Consider the following 24,558-nt stretch of genomic DNA (forward strand, 5'->3'; position numbering starts at 1 on the left):
TTCCGTGCTGCTTGACTCCTGCTGAATAGGAGTATCAGCTGAGAGGCCACTATTTGAATGGGCACAATAACAACGCTGTATTTAACTGCCTGGAGGACATGTCTATGTGGAGGGTTGTGTCTTTTTAAGATGTACAGGGTCTGCCCGCGCTGTGCAATGAGTGAGTCAGGCTGATCAAACAGAATATTGGCTCCTCTGCTGTAGACGGTGTTCCATCTCCAGCGGGGTGATGTATGCCATGCACGTCGAGGCCTTTACTCTGGGCACCCGGCAGCAATACGCTGGTAGTCTTAGACCACTCCCTGTTTGGCAGATGCCCACGTCGATGACCATTCCGTGCTGCTTGACTCCTGCTGAATAGGAGTATCAGCTGAGAGGCCACTATTTGAATGGGCACAATAACAACGCTGTATTTAACTGCCTGGAGGACATGTCTATGTGGAGGGTTGTGTCTTTTTAAGAGGTACAGGGTCTGCCCACACTGTGCAATGAGTGAGTCAGGCTGATCAAACAGAATATTGGCTCCTCTGCTGTAGACGGTGTTCCATCTCCAGCGGGGTGATGTATGCCATGAATGTGAAGGCCTTTACTCTGGGCACCCGGCAGCAATACGCTGTTCGTCTTAGACCGCTCCCTGTTTGGCAGATGCCCACGTCGATGACCATTCCGTGCTGCTTGACTCCTGCTGAATAGGAGTATCAGCTGAGAGGCCACTATTTGAATGGGCACAATAACAACGCTGTATTTAACTGCCTGGAGGACATGTCTATGTGGAGGGTTGTGTCTTTTTAAGAGGTACAGGGTCTGCCCGCGCTGTGCAATGAGTGAGTCAGGCTGATCAAACAGAATATTGGCTCCTCTGCTGTAGACGGTGTTCCATCTCCAGCGGGGTTATGTATGCCATGAATGTCAAGGCCTTTACTCTGGGCACCCGGCAGCAATACGCTGTTCGTCTTAGACCGCTCCCTGTTTGGCAAATGCCCACGTGGATGACCATTCCGTGCTGCTTGACTCCCGCTGAATAGGAGTATCAGCTGAGAGGCCACTATTTGAATGGGCACAATAACAACGCTGTATTTAACTGCCTGGAGGACATGTCTATGTGGAGGGTTGTGTCTTTTTAAGACGTACAGGGTCTGCCCGCGCTGTGCAATGAGTGAGTCGGGCTGATCAAACAGAATATTGGCTCCTCTGCTGTAGACGGTGTTCCATCTCCAGCGGGGTGATGTATGCCATGCACGTCGAGGCCTTTACTCCGGGCACCCGGCAGCAATCCGCTGGTAGTCTTAGACCGCTCCCTGTTTGGCAGATGCCCACGTGGATGACCATTCCGTGCTGCTTGACACCATTAGCAAAGCAAATGGCTTTAACTTAATCAAAGGCGAGACTTATTGCATTTTCAATGCTTGTTGTTTTTGTTCTGTCCTGCTCTGGAGCAAAGTGTGTTGAGGAAACATAATTGCCAGTCCCCAGAAATGAGTGCAGGTGGGCCCCACTGGCAACCACTGGCTTAAATTAGGCCCTATTTTACTGTCGCTTCAGTCATAATTTACACTCACTTGGTAACCATACACTGGTATTGGGAGGCTTCTTTTTAGATTTTCATTCTGGTCCCTGTGTTGGTTTAAGGCGTGGCTTAATGCTGCTGCAGCACCTGATTAGGCCCTAGACTTGCCTGAGGGCTCTTTTGCCACTCGTTCATGCAATAAATCTCCTAGAGAGAAGGGGCCATAAACATAGATCAGTAAATCCCATCTCCCTGTCAAAATGGTGTCACCTCCAGTTTTTAACACTGCTGAACGAAACATACTTAACATCACTAACCACGCCTCCTGTATGGGCTTTTGTCTTGCTTAGCACATTGACTACCCACATGGCATATCGTTTAAGGCAACTTGAACTGATCTAATGTCTCCTTTGCTCCTGAAGCCTCCATTTTTTGTGGGGGAGGGGTTTACTATATGGGAGGATGTATCCAACGGTGGCTTCTATTGAAGAAAAGTGGTGGACAAGCGCAGGGAGAAAAAGACAAAAATTAAATAAACACTACTGGACTGCCGGCCCCCGCCTCAGTGTTCTACTCCTGTCTCAACTCCCGGCATTCCATGGGTGCACTGCACAGGCTCCCAGACTCCCCAAGGCCAATTCAAAGGCTGCTCTCATGCGGTCATGCCGGTAATACTATGAGCCAGCATGAGAGAAGCGGCAGGATTGGTCTGAGCAGGCTGGTTTGGCGCTTAGTCTGGGCCTGGGAGCCTGTGTCGGTTCTCCACCTGGCTGTGCAACACCACTTAGTTTGGAGAATTCTAAGTGCATATGTCAGTTTGGCTGTCCTAAGACAGCCCTCCAAACCCACACGTGCACCTACAGTGCTTACCACTCCTCCTCCATGCTGCTGACGTGACGATGACCTAGCCCGCCCTAGACTCAGTGACCAAAATAAAATGAAAACATTTTATTTTTCATGCTTGCACTGCTGAGAGAGCAGTGGGGCGAAGATCCTCCGCCTGAACGGAGGAGCCACCTCTGGATGTATCCTAATGCCTTCAAGAGTACAGTCATAATGTAAACATCCCAGTGCGCTCCATTCATAACTGGCCGCACCAGGAAGAGTGCAAATACCCCCAGACCATTGTATTATAAATTCACTTCTAAGAATCAAACATTGAATTGGAATCACAAAGTTATAATATCCCTATTACGGTGAAAGAGAAGTGATCCAATATACTAAGCATTAGTAGATGAACCTATTTTCAAACGTAAAATCTATGTTTTGAATAATAAACGCAATAAAGAAATAACAACTTGAGTTAAGAGAAACGTGCAAAATTATGCAAAACCGATTTATCAAACACCATGGGGAGAATACAGAAATCAGAAAGAAACAGAAAGGATATAAAGATATAAACACAACTCTAACTTTAGGCAAGACATGAAATTCCAAAGGACCTGCACTTCCACTCTTTAACAAGTAGACAGAGATGATGACCTTACAAAATAACTTTCGATGGCAATTTCAATATGGGAGCCAATTTAATATTCATACTTAACGGTTCACTTCAATGCGAATGTACGCAAGACACCTGTAACAATTACAGGCACTATATATAGGACAAGGCATATCTGGAACTGGCTTCAGCTACAACATGAATCCCCTGCTGTTCTATTCATTGAAGGCAGGTATTACATGATGGTCTTTTCCACAATGGATTCCTTTCTTAGTCTGTAAAATACTGGGGCGAAATATTGATGCTAATGCAGGTTTTATAGTGGCGTCGAGGCGCGCAGATTCGCAGTTAGATACATGTTGTGAAGCTACAGAAAGGTTTCTTCTAATAGACTTAAATTAAATGTGAACACTAAATTTGAGAACCGAACGAGAATACTGAAATAAGTTGGAAAACTTCCAGACTCCCGTCATGGTCAAGTGAAGAGTGTTCTAGAAAAATATGTAAATAATTACTGAAAATAATGACATCCTGACTTCTGACTTCAAACTCAAAGGAGCAAACTATCTGAAACAAATAGGAGGGATCGCTTGACATAAGACAAGTCATTACAGGATGCACTTCAAAACATTTGGAAGTCGTTTGACCCAATAGTTAGACACATGAAAATATATCAGGGAATTACTAGAAAGTAATATTAGTGGCATATCACCTGCACTGCTGGATAACAAGTAGGTTAAACATGTCAAAGATTTTCAGTTGCACCTGCTTCCTGATCCAAATAAGTTCTTAATTGCATAAACCCACCCTCCCTTCATTTGGCCCTGTCTCCAGTAGTCCCTTTGAAAGCCCAGTTAGGAAACTAGGGTAGGGCAGGCTCAGTGTAACTTCCACAATATGCCAGATCGATTTCATGATGGATTATAAAATATTAGTCGTGCTGGTAAACAGCTTCTTTGAGCATAAAAATGTCTACAAAAAGTAGAACTCCCACGGTTTATTGACAGCTATGTTTTTCAGGTTGAATAGTGAAAAGAGACGTGAACTAAATGTTCAAAAATAAAGAAACAATAAAAAGTGCATTTTTTCTTCCAATCTTTCTGTCATACTTCCCCTCAGGGCATTTACATATACTGTTTTTCACCTCAGGGATGGCACGTTTCATCAGTCATTGTATATATTACTTTAAGTATGTTTTTTTTACTTTGAAATAAAATGAAATGAAAAAGACATTTAACACACGGCTACCCGGGGACATCCGAGCGCTGACAACGCCAAGTAGTGGAGAACCAGCCGGACTAGGGGCAGAGCCAGGTTTTTAACAGTTTACGAAAGGCAAGATAGTTGGGTTCCTTACGCAAATGAAGTGGAAGAGTATTACAGAGTTTAGCGGCATTGTAAGAGAACAGGCGACCCCCACTTCTAGCTTTCATAATCCTGGGAACTGCGGCAAGATGCAGGTCATCCGAGCGAAGGCATCTGTTAGCACGGTAGGGCCGAACAATAGAATGATTGATGGAAGGACCCTTTCCGGCTAACGTCTTGTGAACAATACAGATAGCCTTGAAATTGACTCTCTCCCTGATAGGGAGCCAGGGGAGAGATTTCAGGGCTGGTTTTGCAGATTTGCATTTCGTTATTTCCAGAAGAATTTTGGCTGCACAGTTTTGTACCGTCTGGAGTTTTGAGAAGGTCGCGCATGGGGCATCTAAATAAAGGGCATTGCAGTAGTCCAGACGCGATAGAATGAGCGCCTGGACCATGAGCTTCCTTGCCTGGAAGGGGAGGAGTGGGAGGACGTTACGAAGCATCTTTAAGATGCCATAGCAGGAGGCCGCCACATTACGTGCCTGGACCTTGAAAGTCAGATCTTGATCCAGCCAAATACCCAGGCTTTTCATCTGGGTCTTGGGGACCGGAACGGGGCCCAGATTGGCCGGCCAGATTATATTGGGATCAAAGAGGGACGAGTTCCCCAAAATCATCATCTCAGTTTTTTCTCCATTTAATTTCAGAAAGGAATTATTCATTCATTTGGCTACCTCTTCCAAGCAAGAACGGAGGCTGGGAGAGGAGTTATCAGCATGGTTGAGTCCCACTACGAGCTGTGTGTCGTTTGCATAGGTCACTATGTGTACCCCAAAAGGCAGCACAATCTTCGTTAACGGGCTCATATAAATGTTAAATAGGGTGGGACTCAAGGATGATCCCTGGGGAACTCCGCAGCAGAGAGGCACCTGTTTTGAGGCCACATCAGCATTGAAGACCTGGAAGGATCTATCATCCAAAAAGGATTGCAGCCATGCCAAAGCGACCCCGGTCACCCCCAGTCTTATGAGTCTACGGACTAAGTTGGGTGGTTGACCATGTCAAGGGCTGCACTGAGGTCCAAGAGGATGATCACAGTGGTACCTACGGTGTCCAGGATTTTTTTAGACTCTTTGACTACTGATAACAGGGCTGTTTCTGTTCCTTGGAGTGGTCGGAAGCCAGTCTGTGACAGGTGGAGGAGATTATGAGTCTCTAGAAAAGCAGACAGCACTGAATTAACATATTTTTCCGCTATTTTTCTGATCCCTGGGAGAAGTGAGATGGGGCGATAGTTTCCCAGGGAATCAGGTACTAGGCTGGGCTTTTTTAGGAGTGCCTTCACCATCGCTTTCTTCCATGGAGGGGGAACCACTCCGAAGGCAAGTAAGACGTTGATCGTATAATCGGGGAGACAGTTCCAGCAACTTGTTTCAGGATATTGAGAGGTGCTGGGTCTCTGGGCGACCCGTTCTTCACCTGTGCTGAGATGCTTTCAATGCTGTGGGGACTAATATCCAATATTTGGCCGTCTGCCAGGGGGAATGATGTGTAGATGACTTGAATTTTATTTAGGAAAACGTCTGCCAGTTTATTACAGCGTGAACCTGAGGTATCAGAGATCACTGGGGGTGGAGGGACTCTGGGCAGTGTTTTCGCAATGCGAAAAATCTCACTTGCAGAATTAGCTGCTGAGGATTTTTTTTCTTCATAGTAGGCAGCCTGGGCTAATTTAATTTCTGCTTTGTGCAGTTTAATAGCCTCCCTATATTTCAGTTTCTTATTAGGGGACAAGTCCTTCCTCCAAGTTCTTTCGAGTTTCTTGCAAGTTTGCTTTAACGCCCAAAGCTTTGGCGAGTACCACGCCATTCTGTTAATTCCAATTTTCATCTGGGTCGGTTTTATGGGGAGAACCTGGTCCAAAGAGCATTCTATCTACTTGTTAAAATTCTCATTAGCAATTACAGCATCTGGGTCATGGACTGGCTTCGTTTTTTCTAATTCTAAAATCCATTGTTCTGTCGAAAGTTTGGGCCAGGGACGTGACCTTGAAAATGATCAGACCACGTACTGGGATGGGTTTCTCTCCTACTAAGTCTTCCAAATTGGAGAAGATAGGATCTAATAAGTGTCCTTTCATATGGGTTGGATTGGCGACATTTTGGAGAAACTGGTAGGCTGCAAGATCATTTATTATCTCAGCTGCGGCCGCCTGTGAGAGGTCGTCGAAAATCTCTCAATAAAGTAAAGTTGGCAGGGGTACTGGCTAAATTGGCAGCCTAGTCGGGCAGAGATTTACAGAATTGTCCTAAGGACCCAGGGGGCCGATAGATTAGAATACCCGACAGGGTGAGCGTAGGTGTAAAACCTATTGAGAACTCAAGGTTCTCACAATCTGGTAGTGGACTTCCGGATATACTACAGGTAGGTTGATTTTTGTAAATAATGGAGATCCCGCCACCTTTACCTGAGGTCCGAACAAGCCTCTGGATATTGTAGGCCGGGAAAGAGCTTGGACGAGATCAGGATCAGATCCTGAATTGAGCTAGGTTTCTGTCAAGAACAGAACCTCTGCCCTTCTTCTTCCAAGAAAATTGAAATTTCCGCCGCATGTTTAGGCAGCGACCTGCAGTTAAGCAAAAACATTTTGTAAGATTTATGGTTAATTGAATTGATATGCGAGGGCATTGACAGCTTAAAGGGGCAGTGTATGCACTCGGTGTGGCTACTGTCTGGATCAATAGAGTGCTGGCAGTTTTCCATAATGGGTCCCTTTAATTGAAGCAGCTCGCCTGCCTTATAGTAATAATGTTTTGAGGAGAAAGATGCAGGGGTTCTGGCCCCTGGTCCCGGCCGGACGCAGACGGGCGCAGACGGGCTTGCCTTTGGCACGCCTTTGGCACACCGGCGGCGCACCTGCTACGCGCGTCCGCTGCGCGTCCGAGCCCACATGCCTCCTAAGTAAAGATTCAGCTCCAAGGAAGTGAGGAAGCTGAGGGGAGGAGCCATGTCCCTCCACAACAATCGGCCGGAAAAGCCACGGCGGACCAGGGACGGGCATCTAACAAAGTGCAAGTGCTTTGGGTGAGATAAAACAATAATAGGATGCCCTGACGGATCGTAGTGCTAAGAATACAAAATATTCTAATGTTACAGAAGTTAAACGGCTGGCTGTTAAAAATGTTAAATGCAGGCTTCTGAAGTTGGCGCAAGGTTAGAAATGAATAGAACATGGAAAATGAAAGGCAAATCGTACCAAAGCAGTTTGGGGTCTGGAGTCCAAAGGACACCTAGGGTCATACTATAGAAAAGGCTACACAGTGTCTGTGTGAGCTCCGAGTCGATCATGCTATATTAAAAAACGTGCTGTCCCCAGTGCAGGCTTGAACCTGCCCCTCCTCTGGGGACAGCAAATCACTGAAAGACAGACAGGCAATCTGAGACCTCCAGTCTGTCTTTTAATGCAGCACCTTGAGGCTGGGGGCAGGGATATCCCACAGGCAGGTGCAGTGTGCCTACCTGCCAGGGGGATCATGACTCCCTCCCTATTGAGCACCTTCAAGGAGGGTGTTCACCCCTTCACATATGGCGTACATTCCAGTACATCTCCAGATGGCTACATTGCCTGTGTGCTCGCTCTGTAACACTGCACAGCAGCAAAGGAATGCCTTCATTTGCATGGGGCAAAGCTGGAGTGTAGTTTCAGGGGCCATGTTTGAGGTGCGACACTCACAGGAAAAATGCAGTCTAGGCTTGGTAGTTGTGTCTAGGGGGCCCTGAGTCGGGTCTGCCTGGTCTGTGTCGGATTTTATCGTTGTGCGCCAAGAATAAAAGACAAAACAGTGACCTTTGATGTGAAACAGGAGATAGAGCATGAGAGACAGATATATACATCTGCTGGTTGAATTTGATTTTTTTTTAAAACAGATAACCTGGAATCAATAAGGCTTCCCTGCATGTCCAAATTGTGTAATCCTTTGTAAACATTTTATTTCACACAGCCTCCCCTTTCTTTACTATCACAAATGAGTGCACTGTTAAATATTTGAGTTCAGGGAGTGCACAGCAAAAGCATCTCTTTGGTTTGATTTAATAGACTACAATAGTAATATAATAGACTATAATAGGAATCAAGGCCTTGTTTAGGGTTTACATAAACACTGACTTGCCTCTAAGGTCACTAATGGCATTGCCATTTAGGGTTGAGCCACCTATGTTACCAAATTCATGTTTAAACACTATCATTTTTTCTAAATGTCTGGCCATGTAGTGATATAATCTGATGTACTAAGGTGTACTCTTACACATGTTAAAGAAATATAAGTTTTTTTTAATTTTGAAGAGATTTTATCATATTTGTATGTTATATTTGTTGCATGATATACATGGCAAAAGTTTTTGTTATTCGGCTTCTGTATAAACTCCTAGAGCAAAGCTAGACCCATGGCTCGGCTTGCCCTATTAATTTGCTGTTGTGCACACCTCTATTTGTAACTAGGCCTCAGTACAAAGGGCCATCAGTCCCTTGATAAAATGATTTATAAAAGAATAGGACTGGAAACATGGAGCCCTGCCTCCATGCATCGTTTGACAACTTTACCATCAAGGCTTCTAGTAGCAGAGATGAAGAAGAGCGTGTGCAGTCAAAATACATTTAAAGTAAATGCCACTCTAGACATAGGCTTACCCAATGGAACTCAGTACTGATCCTGTTCCTTATGGAAACAGTCCACCCGAACCTTGATCATCTCACCCCTCCACTCTGCAGCCCACTACCTTTCGAGTTGGGAAATTTGAGATTCACACCCCCCAAATCTCACTGACTGAGCTACACAACTGATAGATAATATTAATTTATTAGTAAAAATAAACCCATAAATATTATTAAAATACAGAGTTGAGATCATAATAAATAAATAGAAATAAGAGGAGAATAACCCATCATATGCAGACAGTATGCAGAAGTGCAGGTTAGCTAGTTCTGATATTACCATAGTGTGCAAAACAGCACATAAAGTGAAGCCGTGCTGATCATCTTTCTTGTTTGGTCAGTAGCCAAAAAGTGAAAGCCAATTAATCCTGTTTCTGTCTAGCATCCCATAGTGATAGTGTGCTAGTACAAAAATGGCATAGGCCCATGCAATGTGTGAAATCATGCAAAAGTGCCGAAATACTAATACTTGATATATGAAACTGGCGAGAGCCTACACAATATGCAAAATTGCACAAAATGTGCAGTAATGCTAATATTTGTCATAAGAACAGTTTGGCTAGAGTTGGGCTGGTATCTAACACGGCAGGATAGGAAGTCAGCAAGCTTAAATTGTCCCATAATTTGGATGAATTTCAGGTATTTAATCAAGCCCCTTCTTAACCGTCCATCTTGAACCCTGCCTGAGTCTGAGAATCCACTTTGACACAGGATTTAAAGGTGTATAAAAACTGTACCAAACGTATGTTGAGCTTTGCATTCCTTGGATCTAATGGCTCAATTAGCAGGTGATAACATCTAGCAGTGCAGGTTTAAAGGCAGGATAAAATAGATCTTTAACAACAGCCAGCAAACCTCAAAATCAGTCGTCAGATGAGAACAGGTATGTGCTGGAGCAGTGTGGGAGTAAATTATTTCCTTCCTGGAGTTCTGCTGCATTCCAAAAGCTTACGGTCCTAGAAGCAGCTTTCAGTTAGCCCCTTTCACTAATAGAAATACAAACAATAATAAATATTTATATAGTGAGTAATAAACAGAATAGATTTTTTATGCTTAAATAGTTGGTGTTCTTAGGCAGCTCGATGGTACTCCTTTTATCAACCACAGAAGGGTTAAAGCTTGAGTTTGCTCTGTCGGATTCAAGACTAAGACGTGCTAGTCTATGGGCCAGCACTAATCTTACTGAGCTATCTTCCCAGCTCAAATCCAGACCCTCCATTTCTGCCCGAGCAAGAAACATACATAGCAGGGCTGTCACAAGGGAAGGTGGGAAGTGGGTGTTTTTTTCATAAGCTCCAAGTCCACGCTTCAAAATAAATTTAAGGTACAGAAACAGGTGTGGATCAGGCCTAGCACCTTCATGAGCCTTCTACACTGGGAGGCGCCCCACGTTGGACCTGCCTGTAGAGATGGGACGGTAGAGTGGCAGCAAGACAGTCTCACTCAAATAATCCCACCACTAACCATACATTTATTCGTCCCACTCTGCACTTTCAAATCAAATCAAATCAGCTTTATTCGATTAAAAGTAATTAATCATAAAAGCAAGAGTACACAATACATAAAACAATACACAAATTATATTAAAATTGATTCCTAAGTTTGTAAATAGACTTTAAAAATGCACTAACAGAGGCCATGATGTAGACTGACTATAACATTTGCAGGGCTATAAACGCTGGCCGACAGTGCCTCAAGCCAAAAGATTTCAAAGCCGGGAGGATTCACCTTTTCCTAGGGATAGAATAAAATTTACACAAGAACATAACATGTAATGTAGATTGGGTCGATACTTCATCACCTGTGCAATTACATAGGAATTCGGACCAATCGTTCTGCTCAAGGAAACTTAGTAGCCTATGAATAATTCCCAAGCGGAAACTAACTAACAAAAATCTATCAAAATCGCCTAAAACAATTGTAATGTAGGGTTGAATCGTTAAGTGGGTGAGTATCAGCTGGTGTGCCTGTACAGAGGTCTTCTTCAATTCTGTTACCAATCTACGGTCATTTAAATTGCCCATGCACAATTTTTTCAAGTTTTCAAGTCCCTTCTTGCAATTAAACGTAAAGTGGTAGGATCATTTAAAAACTCCTGATGGTCTAGGTTCTGAAAAAAGGATTTAATGTATACTAGCCATCTGATCCTCAACACCCCTTCTAGCTTCATGAGGTCTAAAATAATAGAACGATTCAGAGACAAATTTTCCGAAGTCCAGATCCTATGCCATTCTAGTATCGGTTGTATTTTTATAGTATCCTCCAAGTAAACGATACCCAATTCTGCGTGGCATATATATGTTGATGTGGAGTCTGGTACAGCCAATAAAAACCTTAGGAATTTGTTTTCCACGACCTGTAAAGAAGTAACATCAGCAATCCCCCAGACACCAGCTCCATAAGTGGCAACAGACACACATTTGGCATTGTAAATTTTTAGCAACTCAAACGGGGGCCTCCTACCCAGTTTCTTGCTAAAATTAGAAAGGGCAATCACAGTTCTAGCAAACAGGATCCTCCTAGCTTTCACTGCTTGTTGCCAACTAGAATTGTGGTCAAATAGTATGCCCAGATAAGAGAACGTTTTAGTGTATTAAATGGACTTATTGTATACAAACATATTCTTTGGCCTCTTGTTACTATTACCACTGATCACAGCAAAAGTTTTGGAAACATTTATAGACAGACCTAGGTTTGACATGAAATTTGCAAAAGAAGACATTAGTCTTTGTAAAGCCAGAGGCGTGCGAGCCATTAACACGGCGTCATCGGCATATAACAATGCTGGAATAGATCTCGTTTCTATCTGAGGTAGGTCTCTACAATTTTGTACTAAATGTTTTTCCAGGCCATTAATGTATAAGGTAAAAAGGAAAGGAGCGAGAACACAGCCCTGTCTCACTCCTTTTCCTATCTTAAAATCAGTAGTACATTGGCCCCCTACCCCATAGCGTACCCTTGCCTTGGCCCCTGCATAAAGCTGTTTAAGCAAAGAAACTATTAAAGTGTCCACACCTAAATCTTCTAAAATTTTCCAATGTGGACAACACAGTCAAACGCTGATGATAAATCAACAAAAATTAAATATAAATTACCCCTTTTTGCCTCCGTGTACTTGATGATTAAAAGATTTAAATTAAGACCCTGATCCACTGTCCCCATACCCTTGCGAAATCCATATTGTGTATCACAAATTATTCCCAAATCCTCTGCCCATTCTTGTAGCCTATTAAGTATGACTCTTCCAACAATTTTCACGGAAGAGTCTAACAGGGAAATAGGGCGGTAACAGGCCGGGTTAGCTCTATCTCCTTTTTTAAAAATGGGGACTAAAATAGAAATTAACCAAGTTGGTGGGAAACCATACAAACTACATGCGTTAAAAAATAATGTTATAAGCAGTCCCCACAACTCAATGTTATATTTAAAAGGATCTGCTGGAATACCATCCAGCCCTGGCGCCTTACCCCCTTGACTAACTAATATAGCATCAGTTACTTCCTGAAGTTCAAAAAAAGTACTCCTTGGATTCTAACCCCTGAAATGGCAGCTCGATTGCAGGTAGCCCTAATACTTCCTAGGCGACAGTTGGACAGTTATAGTGATTTGTATAATGACTGATCCAGTCTTGTTCAGGGATTGCTATCTCTATACTGGCCCTGTCTATATCGACCAAGAACGGAGCATTCAAGGCCTTCCAAAAAGCTGAGGAGTCACGCAACACGGATGCATCATGCAATGTTGACCACATCTCCCTTTTTAACTCATTTTTCCTATTTTTCAGCACCAATTTGTACTCCCTCCTTGCTTTACTAATATCAATTTGATTTTTGTTTATGGTATGGAGCGCATGTTTTAACTTTGGATATGCTTGGGTGCACTGGTGATCGAACCATCCTGACTTCGTAGGTTTGCTTCTGTTAGTTTCAACAAAAAGGGCCTTCTTAATAGATGCTGCGATTACTACAAAGTTCTCCACGATATCTCTTTGATCGCCCTGGTCGTTTAGGCAATATACAATGTTAGCATAGCAATCTCTGACGATTTTACCCATAACTTCTTCTTGGTTCACACTCACCCAACTTAGTGCATATCCATTCTGCCTACTGAGTTTAATATTATCAACATTATTAATATTTCTATCCTTCTTTCTAATGCGTTGGCGTTGCACCATCAAACTTATGCTTAATGGGAAATGGTAACTTAAGACTAAATCATGTGTGTGAAAATTCATCACCCTAGAAGAATGTCTATTAGACAGCAAAATAAAATCTATTGTGGAGAAGACACCACGACCGTTAAAAGTTGGGCAGAAGGGTCTCATAGGAGTAGTTAGCATGTTACCGAAGCCCATGTCCTGTGTTAGTAGCATATCGTTAAAGAGATCCCCTTGTATTGTGTGAGCAAAATGCGGAAAGCCTTCTTCATCATTAACGTCATGCATTAGGCCACAAATCCCTTTTCCTGTATATTGACATAATGAACAATTAAAATCTCACCCCCACAAAATAACTACATCCTTGTCCGTTGAATCCTGAAGCAGTACTAGTCTACCCATCAAAGACTTCAGGATACAAACTGTGACTGTGGGACATTCTTATAAAAATTAACTATAATCAACATTAAAAGTGAATCACGGGTTAAGCACATAACTTGATAATGAGGACCATCAAAGAAATTACATTTATCATAATTCAACAAGTTTGAAATGTATATACAAAGACCCCCCCTTCGCTCTACCACAGGGAGATGGAACTGCTGGGGTGTGAAAAGTTCTATATCCTTCCAGGTGAATAGCCTCTACTGACCATGTTTCCTGAAAGCAAAGGATTTCAAAATTCCTTATGAAATCCAGCCATATATCATTTAACAACTTCGATTTCAAACCCACAATGTTCCAGTAAACAATTTGAAGTCCCTCAGACCTAGTTCTGGAATTATCACCCCCGCATATGGCTTCTAAAGTTATTGAGGCTATCAGTTGAGAAAAATTATTATGTGGGATGAGTGTAGACCCCGAACTGGAAATCGGCGCAATATTAACACTTGCAGGTAAAAACTTCTGTAACTCATGAGGATTGTTGTTATTCGTAATTATCTCAAGAGGCATTATAGGGGTCGTGAATTCAAAACCAAAACTGCCAGTTGTGTTAGGTGAACAAGGCATGATAACAGCCTTACTGGTTCTTTTACCCCCGGCCTCATTATGGGTACGATTTAGGGTAGAATTTTTCGTAGGATCCGCCAAGTGGGTTACTTTATTGTTATCATGTGACATCACCCCAATGTCTTGGATCAAGTTACCCCCTATTCTATCCATGCTACTAAGTCAATCTACTTCCTCTAGAGAAGGTAGGAACTCATAGCGGTTGTGTGTTTGTACAGAATACCTACAACCATGTTCCTTAATTAGGGCCCTTTTTTCCAACACACTAGGTTTATAAAAGAAGCCCAAAGGAACCACACTGATGTTACCCGAAGCCATGGGGTGATGTTCCATTTTACTCAATATCCAGTGTACTAATTGCGGGGTTTTAAAGTTCAAGATCACACAATCACCTGGTATTTCTTTTATGTCTCTCCCCACCCAGCTTACCCTTCTTGCCGTTTTAAACTCCGCAAACAGTCTGTCCGTTTCACCTTCCCTAGTCCCCAGCCAGGCTAATGACTTATTTCTCAGCACATACCACGGTTCATAAACATCATTTCTCAGTCTTGGAACATTAGTTAAAATCACTGTGTATGGGGTAGCGGCAGTTGGTAAGTCCAATGGAGGGGCGGTTAGTTCATTCTCTGAGTTTACGGCCGGATCTACACTACATTGATTAATACCTTCTATATGGTTACTCGTCACGGTTTGCCTACAGTGTAATCGATTTATGATACTATCCTGAGGGGCTGGAGCATGGCCACCGGTATGCCCAAGGTTCACCTGTGTACTCCCTAGGTTTGATATGGGCTTTGACTGGTCCTTATTAGTCCTGGGTTTAATGGCACCGGGATTTAATGTTGGTACTTCAATGATTTTATAAGATTTGGAATGGTTAGATAGTGACTCTTCAATCGCTCCAATTCTGGTTATAATATTACTTAAAGAGTCTCTGAAAAATGTATCCATAGCCTTGATTTTACATTTTATTGCCGTCACGTTGTTCTGTGTAAGTACTTGTAGGGGAGTTGACTCCGTTCCCCGAGTTGCTTTTTTAGATTTTGGGGAGGCTTATTAGTGCCATTTTTGACTACCTTCTGCGGGGCCACCTTAGTCCCTACAGTGGTTTCTGCCGCTATATCTAGGTCAGAAGTCGGATTTTTTGTGCGTTTAGTAGGTGGTTGAAACTCTACATCCTGATCGGCAAAGGAGACATGATCTGAAATATTCAAAACACACCCATTACTTTCTACATTTAAATCATATAATATGTGTTTATTCGTATTCGGGAGTAAGTCCCCATAACTGGCTGTACCAGCCGTGTTATCACGGGAGATGGCTTCTTCCACTGACACAATTTGCTCCTCCAAGGCTCCCATTGCTCCCATTAAATAATTTAAAATAGAGGCACATGGTCCCTCCCCCGATTTGGGCTGCTTCTTAGGCTGTGAGCTTGAGGCTTTTCTTTTCACCATATTTCTTATATTAGCACAATGACCTAGAGGCAGCAGATCTACAATGCAAAACAATACCTCTTGGGGGGGACTCAGTGCCTAGATGTTAACTTTTCGTTTTAAAAATAAAGTAGTAACACCAGTGTCACAGACAGTAGGCAATAGTCATTAGACGGACTAGTATAAATACACAAACTATTCACGTCCGATATAATGTCTGATACGTTGACGTGATAAATGACAGTACCTTGTCTAGCGAAAGTCCGAACATGTGGAACCAAAGTACGAAAGTCTGTGGCCCAGCCCAGTCTACTCCTGGCTATGACGGGCTAAGACGGGCCCGTCTTGGCCCGGTCTTCGCCCGGGCCGAGCCAGCGCGCATCCCGCGCTGCGGGACCTCCTCTCTGCTGATAAGGGCTCCACCATGGGCCGTACTAAAAGTGCAAGGTGCAATTCAAGGTGCCCAGGGGCTGTGCAAATGACGCTGTATTCCTCGGACTCACCAGAGGTCTCCCGCGCTGCGGGACCTCCTCTCTGCTGATAAGGGCTCCGCCAGGGGCCGTAGTAAAAGTGCAAGGTGCAATTCAAGGTGCCCAGGTGCTATGCAAATGACGCTGTATTCCTCGGACTCACCAGAGGTCTCCCGCGCTGCGGGACCTCCTCACTGCTGATAAGGGCTCCGCCAGGGGCCGTAGTAAAAGTGCGAGGTGCAATTCATGGTGCCCAGGGGCTGTGCAAATGACGCTGTATTCCTCGGACTCACCAGAGGTCTGCACTTACATCTGTACCCAAATTCATATGGTCACCTCACTCACCCTGCAGTCTCTCCTCTTACCCTACTCTCACACTACTCACCGTGCACTCATATGAGCACTCCTGCCACCCACACAGTGCAGAGGTTAATGTGCCTGCTACAAAGAACGTGTACCATGCAGATCACTGAACTGAGTGTGAGTAAACAATGAGTAGCGCTATAAAAAAATGAAATGTTTGCCAGAAAGGTCCTATAGAGAGATAAGGTGGATAGTTGGTGAGTAGTAGTGAGGAAATTCACGGAGCAGGAGGAAATGTGGGAGGGGCGCCAAAAAAGACTGGTGCACTGTGTGCAACAAGTGCTAGGGCCAGCCCTGTCTGGGAGTGTTAGCCCCCATCCGAAGTTCAGGTCTAGTTGCGCTTCTGTACACGAGTATGGGCATGCCGTGCACCATCAAGGTTTTCGTCCTAAATCAGAAAAGGACACATTTACATGCACTGCAATCCAGCCTTTCAGGGGGCCCCTTGATAGAGAAAGCTCTGTTTTTGCCCTGATGGCCTGGAATAATTCCAGACAGATTCTTGTAAATACCGTTTTGTTTCATTTCTTTTTAATGTGATTGATGTAAAGAATCTATTACTATTTGCAGATTAATATGTTTGTTTCATGCAACAACAATAAAAAAGTTTATTTTAGATCCAAGCGGGTCCTCACATAGGAGAAATTGGAGGATATCGTAGATATTATTCGCTGTAAAATTAGTGGGCTGCTGCGTTGTTACACCAGTGAAAACACATCACTATCTCTGAATATTAGATGTAAACACTTTTAGAATTTCGACCATAGTGCCTATGCGCCGTTAGTAGCCTGGCTAAAGAGGGTATGGCAGAGCTGAAAGTAAATCATTTAAACTCGAAGCTGTACTGAACAGGGGCCCCCAAACTAGTTTTGGCCCAGGGCACCCAAAATCCTTAACATGTACCTGCCACCACAAAGTCTGTCAGACAACATTGCTCTGAAGTAAAATAGACAACATCATTCATTCATTATTAGTTCTATTTTTTTTTAAACCTTATCCCGACGTGTCCTTAACCCCCACTGCTTCGGGCAAGCAACTTATCGTACCACTAAGGAAATCTGAATTAGGTGTTCGTTCAACGCCCTCTCTGTGGACTTCAACTTTGTCTTCGGGTCCATAACAGGTTGGTGGGCAATTATCCCATTATAATGCTGCCTAAAACGTTTGTTAATGATTTCTAGAGAAGATTTGTTCCTCGTGTACCAGCTCTGAGCTAGGGAGTGCTTGAAAAATCTGACAACACTGTCTCTCCCTTACAGTCCCTGTTTTGGCTGAAAATGTCTGCAGAATATTCAGCTTTGAGAGAAACTGCTATCAAAACTCTCTTGCCTTTCAGCTCGTCCTCTTTATGTGAGATTGGGTTCCCAGCACTTGCGGTATTAAAGACTAAGTACCGTTCAAGACTGAGTGTGGAGCACAACCTGATGATGGCAGTAGCAAAAATCCATCCACAGAGTGACTGTCTCTGTGGCGAAAAACAGGCACACCCGTCACATTTATGCTGGTGGTGTTATTATCAATCTATGTCATATGTAAAAGAAAGCATCCTCGTAAAAACAATTTGCGCATATTTTATCTTGAAAAATGGTGTTTGAGCTGTGTAATAAGCCTCTGTCATTTCACCACACCCACTCACAAACCTGCAGTTTACTAAACACTCTTTTTGTGTTGAATATTATTTGCTGGATAAAGCCAGGGATATGCGTGTGGCGGTCGATTATGTAGTGTACTAGATTCCAAAAATTTCTGTCAGGTGGTGGGGGGCCCAAAATTTGAAAAAAATTGAGCTGGGGGGGCTCAACCTACAAAAGTTTGAAGACCTCTGCAACTAGAGTCTATGCGTAACGAGCTCGGTGAGGTGCCTATAATCTGTGCCAACCGCATTTTCACATCTTGTCTCCTGAAACAACTCGCCCAGCATGTTTGGAAAGAGTCTCAGTACAGATGTGGCTCTAATTAATGCAGAAGAAAGAACATCTGGGCATACATTCAACGCGCGCCATAAAAAGACATTCAGAACAATGTTGTCTGGCAAATTATGTTACACCATTAGAGCGCTGCATAATACAATGTATTAATTATAAAGGTCGCACGCGTATTTTTATTGAAGTAACTTACATTTACGCCTGCCCACTTCTTTCTTCTGTAGGAATGAGCCGGTCCAAAATTGCACGGATGTAGCATCTTTTGAATTGCACGCACAGAGCCAGTAATAGATTAAATAAAAGCTTTCTAAAAATGTATTTTTACTCCAGAAAATATGGGAGCTTAAAGGCTTAAAAGTCACTTATGTTGATTGAAACCTAATTTGGAAATTATAAGCTATTTGAAGGGTTGATGCATGTGTGAATTTGTGAGTTTATGTCCATGAACGTGGATTACAGAGAGTTCTCTCAGGAGGAGGGCCTGCATGCGTCATACATGCGTCTTCATGTCATTATTGATGGGGAGAGCTTAAGGAGGCCGTGCTCAACCATCTTCTCTGCTGCAGAATTATTTGACAGCACTTTATTTTTTTTTTACCTCAAAACACTTGTATCCTTTTAACCTCCAACCACCTTACTCCGAGGGATCGGCTTCCACGTAAGTGTTCTATTTGTATTTTTTTTGCGACACGTCGCAATTTCCCTTTGAGTTTGGTTCGTACAGTGTTCAAAGTTCCATCCTCCACCGAGGCTCTGCTATTATATGTGCATGGTGCAACAGCCGAGAAGAGAGAGCAGAGCTTGTACCATGGCCTCCAAACACCGGCTCCCAACACATGCACCAAATATGGGGCGCAGGGGGAGCCGTCTTCCCAGTGGGAATACACTGGAGTATCATTTAGGATAGTATAAAAAGCACATGTTCACCCCCAAATGTCTCTTGGCCCTAATAACAGGTGCTCCATGTTACTCGCCACAATGGTACTAATCGCATTGCTCTCCGGAGGTCGAGGATGAAAGCTTGAGTGGGCCTGTAAGGATTAAAACCCATAAGCAAAGGATCGACCGAAAATCCCCTCAGTGGATATATTCGGCCACTGAGCCACTAAACCTGGGATGGCAGCTTCCATGGTTTAACGTTTACAGAGCTATGTTTACCACATTTACAAAACAGGTACATACGAGGACCCTTTGTTTAAGTGCTTTACAACGCAGGCTTTATAAAGCAGATACCTGTTTTGTTTTAAATGACAATTTTTATGTCACCTAAAAAAGGGGGGTTTAAGGGTTAAGGGATTGACTAGTGGGTGTCAGGAACAGGTAGAGTCCTCCTATAGAGCTCTGTAATATTTTCAGACCCGCTAAAAACCTTTTGCCTCCCGTCGCAGCTCAACAACTCTCCGAGACCCTCTAATAATGGCTATTACTGCAAAGATACCGATCATGGCTGGCTCACTCACTCTTCTCCACCAGTTCCTTACTTGACTAACTTCGTGCATTTTACTGTTCTCCTGCGCTTAGTAGCTGACCTTGGTCCCAAGTCAGAGAAGTTTTGAATGGTGTTTTTAATTGTGCAGGGCCGATGTGTCTATATTTCAGCAGTTATGAGTGCAGCTTTACAAGAAGATCTCAACGGTCACCCCACGTCTGCGTCCTCTGTAGTCATCCATGCCATGGGTCTCAGATTTCCAAAAAGTTCTTGCTCACTATTTTCTCCCTAGATTAAGAAATCAGTAAATACTCTAACCGAGATCATTAAAATGTCCACTTACCACTCTACTTTCTTGGTCGCTACCTATATTTCCCATCCTATTTTCCCTAAAACGTTGTGAAAGCTCTTTTTAACTGTCTCACTCAATGCTTTATTGCCAATATCCTCGGAGAGCCAATGAATACTGGATTTTGTAGAATGCATGCCTTTCAGACATCTCACACACACGTTTTCAAGTTCCTAGCCTTTGCCTCCCCTAATCGTGCGTCCCTGACCCTCATTATTCTTGATCTTGACCACTAAAGCATCTTTAATGCAGTTGCTCATGGGGGAACTCTTAACAAGAATGGTAGGTTTGAGTTGTGCTATTCTGGCTGTCTGGATCACTGACCATTAGGTGTCCTGGTTCTCCTTTTGATCGGTGCCGCCTATCAGTGTGAAGCCTCCAGAGGTTTATGCTGCTCCCTCAACATATCCTGTGTTGAGGTCAATGCTTCCTTCTATGGTGTCCCTTGGCATCTCTCCCCCAATAACACCTAAATGTACTTCTCCTTCTACTTCCTGAGATACATACCTTTGTCTGAAGTTGGTAGATGCTTTTTGCCTTCAGATAGAGAAGAGCCACTTTCTGCTTAATCTTCGTCTAACAAAGATTCATCAAATGCAGCTTAAAGTACTCAATATTCAATCTCTTACACTTCTGACATATTATTCCCAGATACCATAATGCTTAATGATGTCTTCAAAAGATAAATGCAGCCACCCACTGTCATTACTGACTCCTCAGACCACTACCCTCATCTCAAAAGTCATACCATATATCGCTTCACCGCTGCCAAAAACCTTCATTACCCTCGTAGGTCTCAGTAAGCACAACGAGTGCCACATCCTCCTCTTAGGCAGACAAACATCAGATTAGGTTGGCTGAATGTTTACAATCAGTCACTCCAGGGATTCTTTGTTCCGTTGTTCATATTGGACCCTGGCCTCATACTCTTCGAATCTGCACCACAGAATTTCTTATACTGACATCTCTCTACTTAGATTTTTTATTTTTGAGTTGTTTGGGTATGCAATGATGATTGTGGGTTCAATCTGTGAATTTTATACTGTCATACTGATGTGCTATTCATATTTGTAAGCGTGATTGAAAATAATTTAAAGTTTTATTGGTTAGATTGGTTGAATTTGTTTGGTTATCGGGTTTGGCTAAATCCAAGATCTCGCAATATATTGGTTTTACTTCTCTGTAATTGTGATGGGTAGAACAAGCGCTGCTTACACATTGATAGAGACTCGGAACAAAAGATTTTTTCTTTTCCAGGTTGTGTGTGTAATTTAGGTTGGTGATTCTTGATCTTGAGGAAAGAGTAGCAAGTAAACTGACTAGGGTGGATTGCCACTAGACAGGATTCTGACTTGTGTGAAACGTAGTACTTTGTGGATTGTTATCTGGGGTTTTCATTTTGATTTAGAACTTTGTTCCTGTTTCTAAAATCTTATGGTTGGGATTGAATTGTCTTACTTTACTTATTGACTTCTTCCTTCCTTCCTTTCTATAGTAAACAGACATAGGTTTATTTAGTTATTGGTTTAAAATACGTTTTGCGATTATTTTCCTGTTCACAGATAAGTTGTGATGTGACTGGTTAGTTAGCCAGGGAGTCAAACTAGGATTGGTGATAGGTCATCACAAAGCAGTGCTCTGATTGGTTGGTTTCTGACCAAGTTGCTCAGTGATTGGTTGGTCTTTGACGGAGCTGCGCTGAGATTGGTTGTTGTTTGCTAACTTGCTTTGATTTTGAGCTTATTTTGTACTTTATTTAAGCAAAAAGATTGGAAAGCTTTCTAGTAAAGCCTAAAGTTACTATAGTACTTAGGGAAGGTTCGAAATTTCCAGCAGAAGGAATGCCAGCCTCTGAGATGATTAAACGATTGGGTAATATATCCATACATGAATTTCATACTGGAATAACTATACTGCACGTGATGAAGTTTTACAAGTTCCATTTGAGGGTATCTTTAATTTTAGGAAGCTAGATTTATTTAGACACATCACGTATGACATGAAGCCGATGTCTAGAACTGTAAATGTTGTGGTGCTTTATAAATTAGATTGCAAGGCGACAGAGAAGGAAAGAAAAAAAACATCAAAGCAGGTGAAGAGCTCATTTAAACATTGGCTTAAGAGTAAAATGGATAGGCACGGAAAGAGTTAAAAGGTGGATATGGCTTAAGAGTTAAATGGATAGGCACAAAGAGTTAAAAGGGGGACATGACTGAATGTGTAAAAGCATTTCCTGCTATAATTTTTTTTTTTAATTATTTTTATTGAAAACCAACAGAGATCTACATATACAATTTTCCTTCTTAATATCACTTCTTTACATTTAATCGATACATTTGCATACTCATTAATTCACATATGCCTTCCCCACCATCACACGTCATCGTTGGAGTCACTCTCTTCTTCTGGGGGGTGCAGATGTCTCCCCTATACGTGTTCCATTTTCCCCAGATTCTTCCCCATTTTTTGGGGCATTTCCTATTAATAAATGTGTCCTTTTCTGCTACCATGACTATATCCATATCATTACCCCATTACATTACAGATGGTACATTTTCAGTCCCCCACTTTTGTGCAATGTTTCTCTTGGCTAATATCATGCCTGTTGTTGCCCATTGTCGTTCGGCATGAGTAAGATCCGTGGGTCCCCACAAATTAAGAATACAGCATTTAGGCTCAAACAGGACATGTTTCCCCGTAACCTCTGTAATGGTTCATACCACTGTCTCCCAGTACGGTACAAGTTATTTCCTGCTATAATTAATTAGAATGATGAGAAGGACATAAATAAAAAAGCAAAATAGTATAATGATTCAGATGAGGAGGATAAATGTATAAATGAGCTTTTGAATTCTAGACCTCTTCCACACACAGCAAGATCAGCAAGTGAGACTAGCTCAAAACTTGATACAGGTGCTGAGGTGCGGTGGTATGGTTGTGCAGAGTTCTGTAGTGGTACCAAGTGCACCGACAGAGATAAAGATGGCTGTTGTGCCAGACTTATGCTACTGCATCCACAATAACTGTTGGCGGTCATAAAGGTCCACACAAGTTTATTTTGGAATTTATTTATTTTTTATTTGGTGACATGCTGCAGGGAAATATTAATTTAAGTAGATTATTGACATACAATCCTGATGAAATAAGATATTTGATTAAAGAAGCAGATAAATATGTAAATGAAGCACACAATAATTTAGAGAATTTACCTGATGAATTAGAGGTTGAAGTCAGCAAGATGAAGAATGTGAAACGAAATTACAAAATTGATTTGCCTCATGATGACATTAAAAAAATGGGTTTAATTACATTTAGAACTTATATTAAAGGTTTAATTGTGAAAACAAGGGAGTGACTTGAAGAAATATCAAGAAAGATGCAAGAACGGGACTGAAGGTAGGGCGAGAGGGTCACGTGTGATTTGGAAGCTGGACAGGCACAGTTCAGGAATTTCCTTTGAGAGAAGTTCATGGAGGGAGTTTTGTGCATGCGCAATGGACTGCAACTGATTAATATGTTTTAACTAATAATTTTCCAAAATTGAGAGAGGATCCAAGAAAAAGGTATGAGGAGTTGCATTGACTAACACATATTTCCCAGATGTGGGCTCATTTGAATATGCTGTTTGAGATTTATGGTTCCTAGTGATTTGTGGGCTGAGTGTAAGGCTGTTGTTGGATGGCTTACACAAGAACTAGTTAGGATTTTACCTAGTGCTACTTCTGGGAAAGTAGCTTCCAAATAAAAGAATATGATTTGAGTATTTGAAAAAGCAAGTACACAAGAGGGATATCAATTGGAATCAAATTTTGAGAACTTCACAGGAGTCAAAAGAGTCACTTCATGCCCTTATGAGAGGCTTATGCAAATAAAAAAAACACAGTGGAATCCAAGACCCCAAAAGAGATGGGGCTAGTGAATTCATGCCTGCTTTCATGAATGGTTGGAGGTCAGACATTAGTAATCACATTCAACAGAGTGAGTTGTGTTGGGAGACAAAGAGTATAAATGAAATTTTGAAATTGGCAAAGTATAGTAGTGACTATGTTGAGGCAAAACCGAAAAAGATTAAAGAGAATTTGATGATTGCCCAAACAACCCGAAACATACTAAAGGGGTTACCAATAAAGCTGAAGGACCTGGGTATAGTGTGATACATACAACAAAACTGATCCTAATGGCCAATCCAGACAACTTAAATTAATTCATGCATCCTCCCACAATATATTTACACTAATTCACAAGAAATAGAACTTCTTTCTCTGAAGGGAAGAGTGGACATAACATTACATGACAAAAAGAAGTGCAAAACGGATGCAAATGATTCATATTGCATTAGAAATCAATAGTAAATAAGCTCCATTCACTACAACAAAGTCCTCAGAAAAAAGTGCATGTGTGGAGATTAAAGAAGAAAAAGGGGGAAAACCCCATAACATTACCAATATCATT

General features: G+C 42.4%; 1 long non-coding RNA gene across 1 annotated transcript in view; it reads right to left on the reverse strand.

The window, feature by feature from the left end:
* LOC146865351 (uncharacterized) overlaps nucleotides 1-24,558 on the reverse strand; it is a 1,546,523-nt gene that overhangs the window by 511,128 nt on the left and 1,010,837 nt on the right. The gene's annotated exons all lie outside the window — the stretch shown is intronic.

The sequence above is a fragment of the Triturus cristatus genome, chromosome 2_1, assembly GCF_964204655.1.
Source record: "Triturus cristatus chromosome 2_1, aTriCri1.1, whole genome shotgun sequence".
Taxonomy (NCBI): Eukaryota; Metazoa; Chordata; class Amphibia; order Caudata; family Salamandridae; genus Triturus; species Triturus cristatus.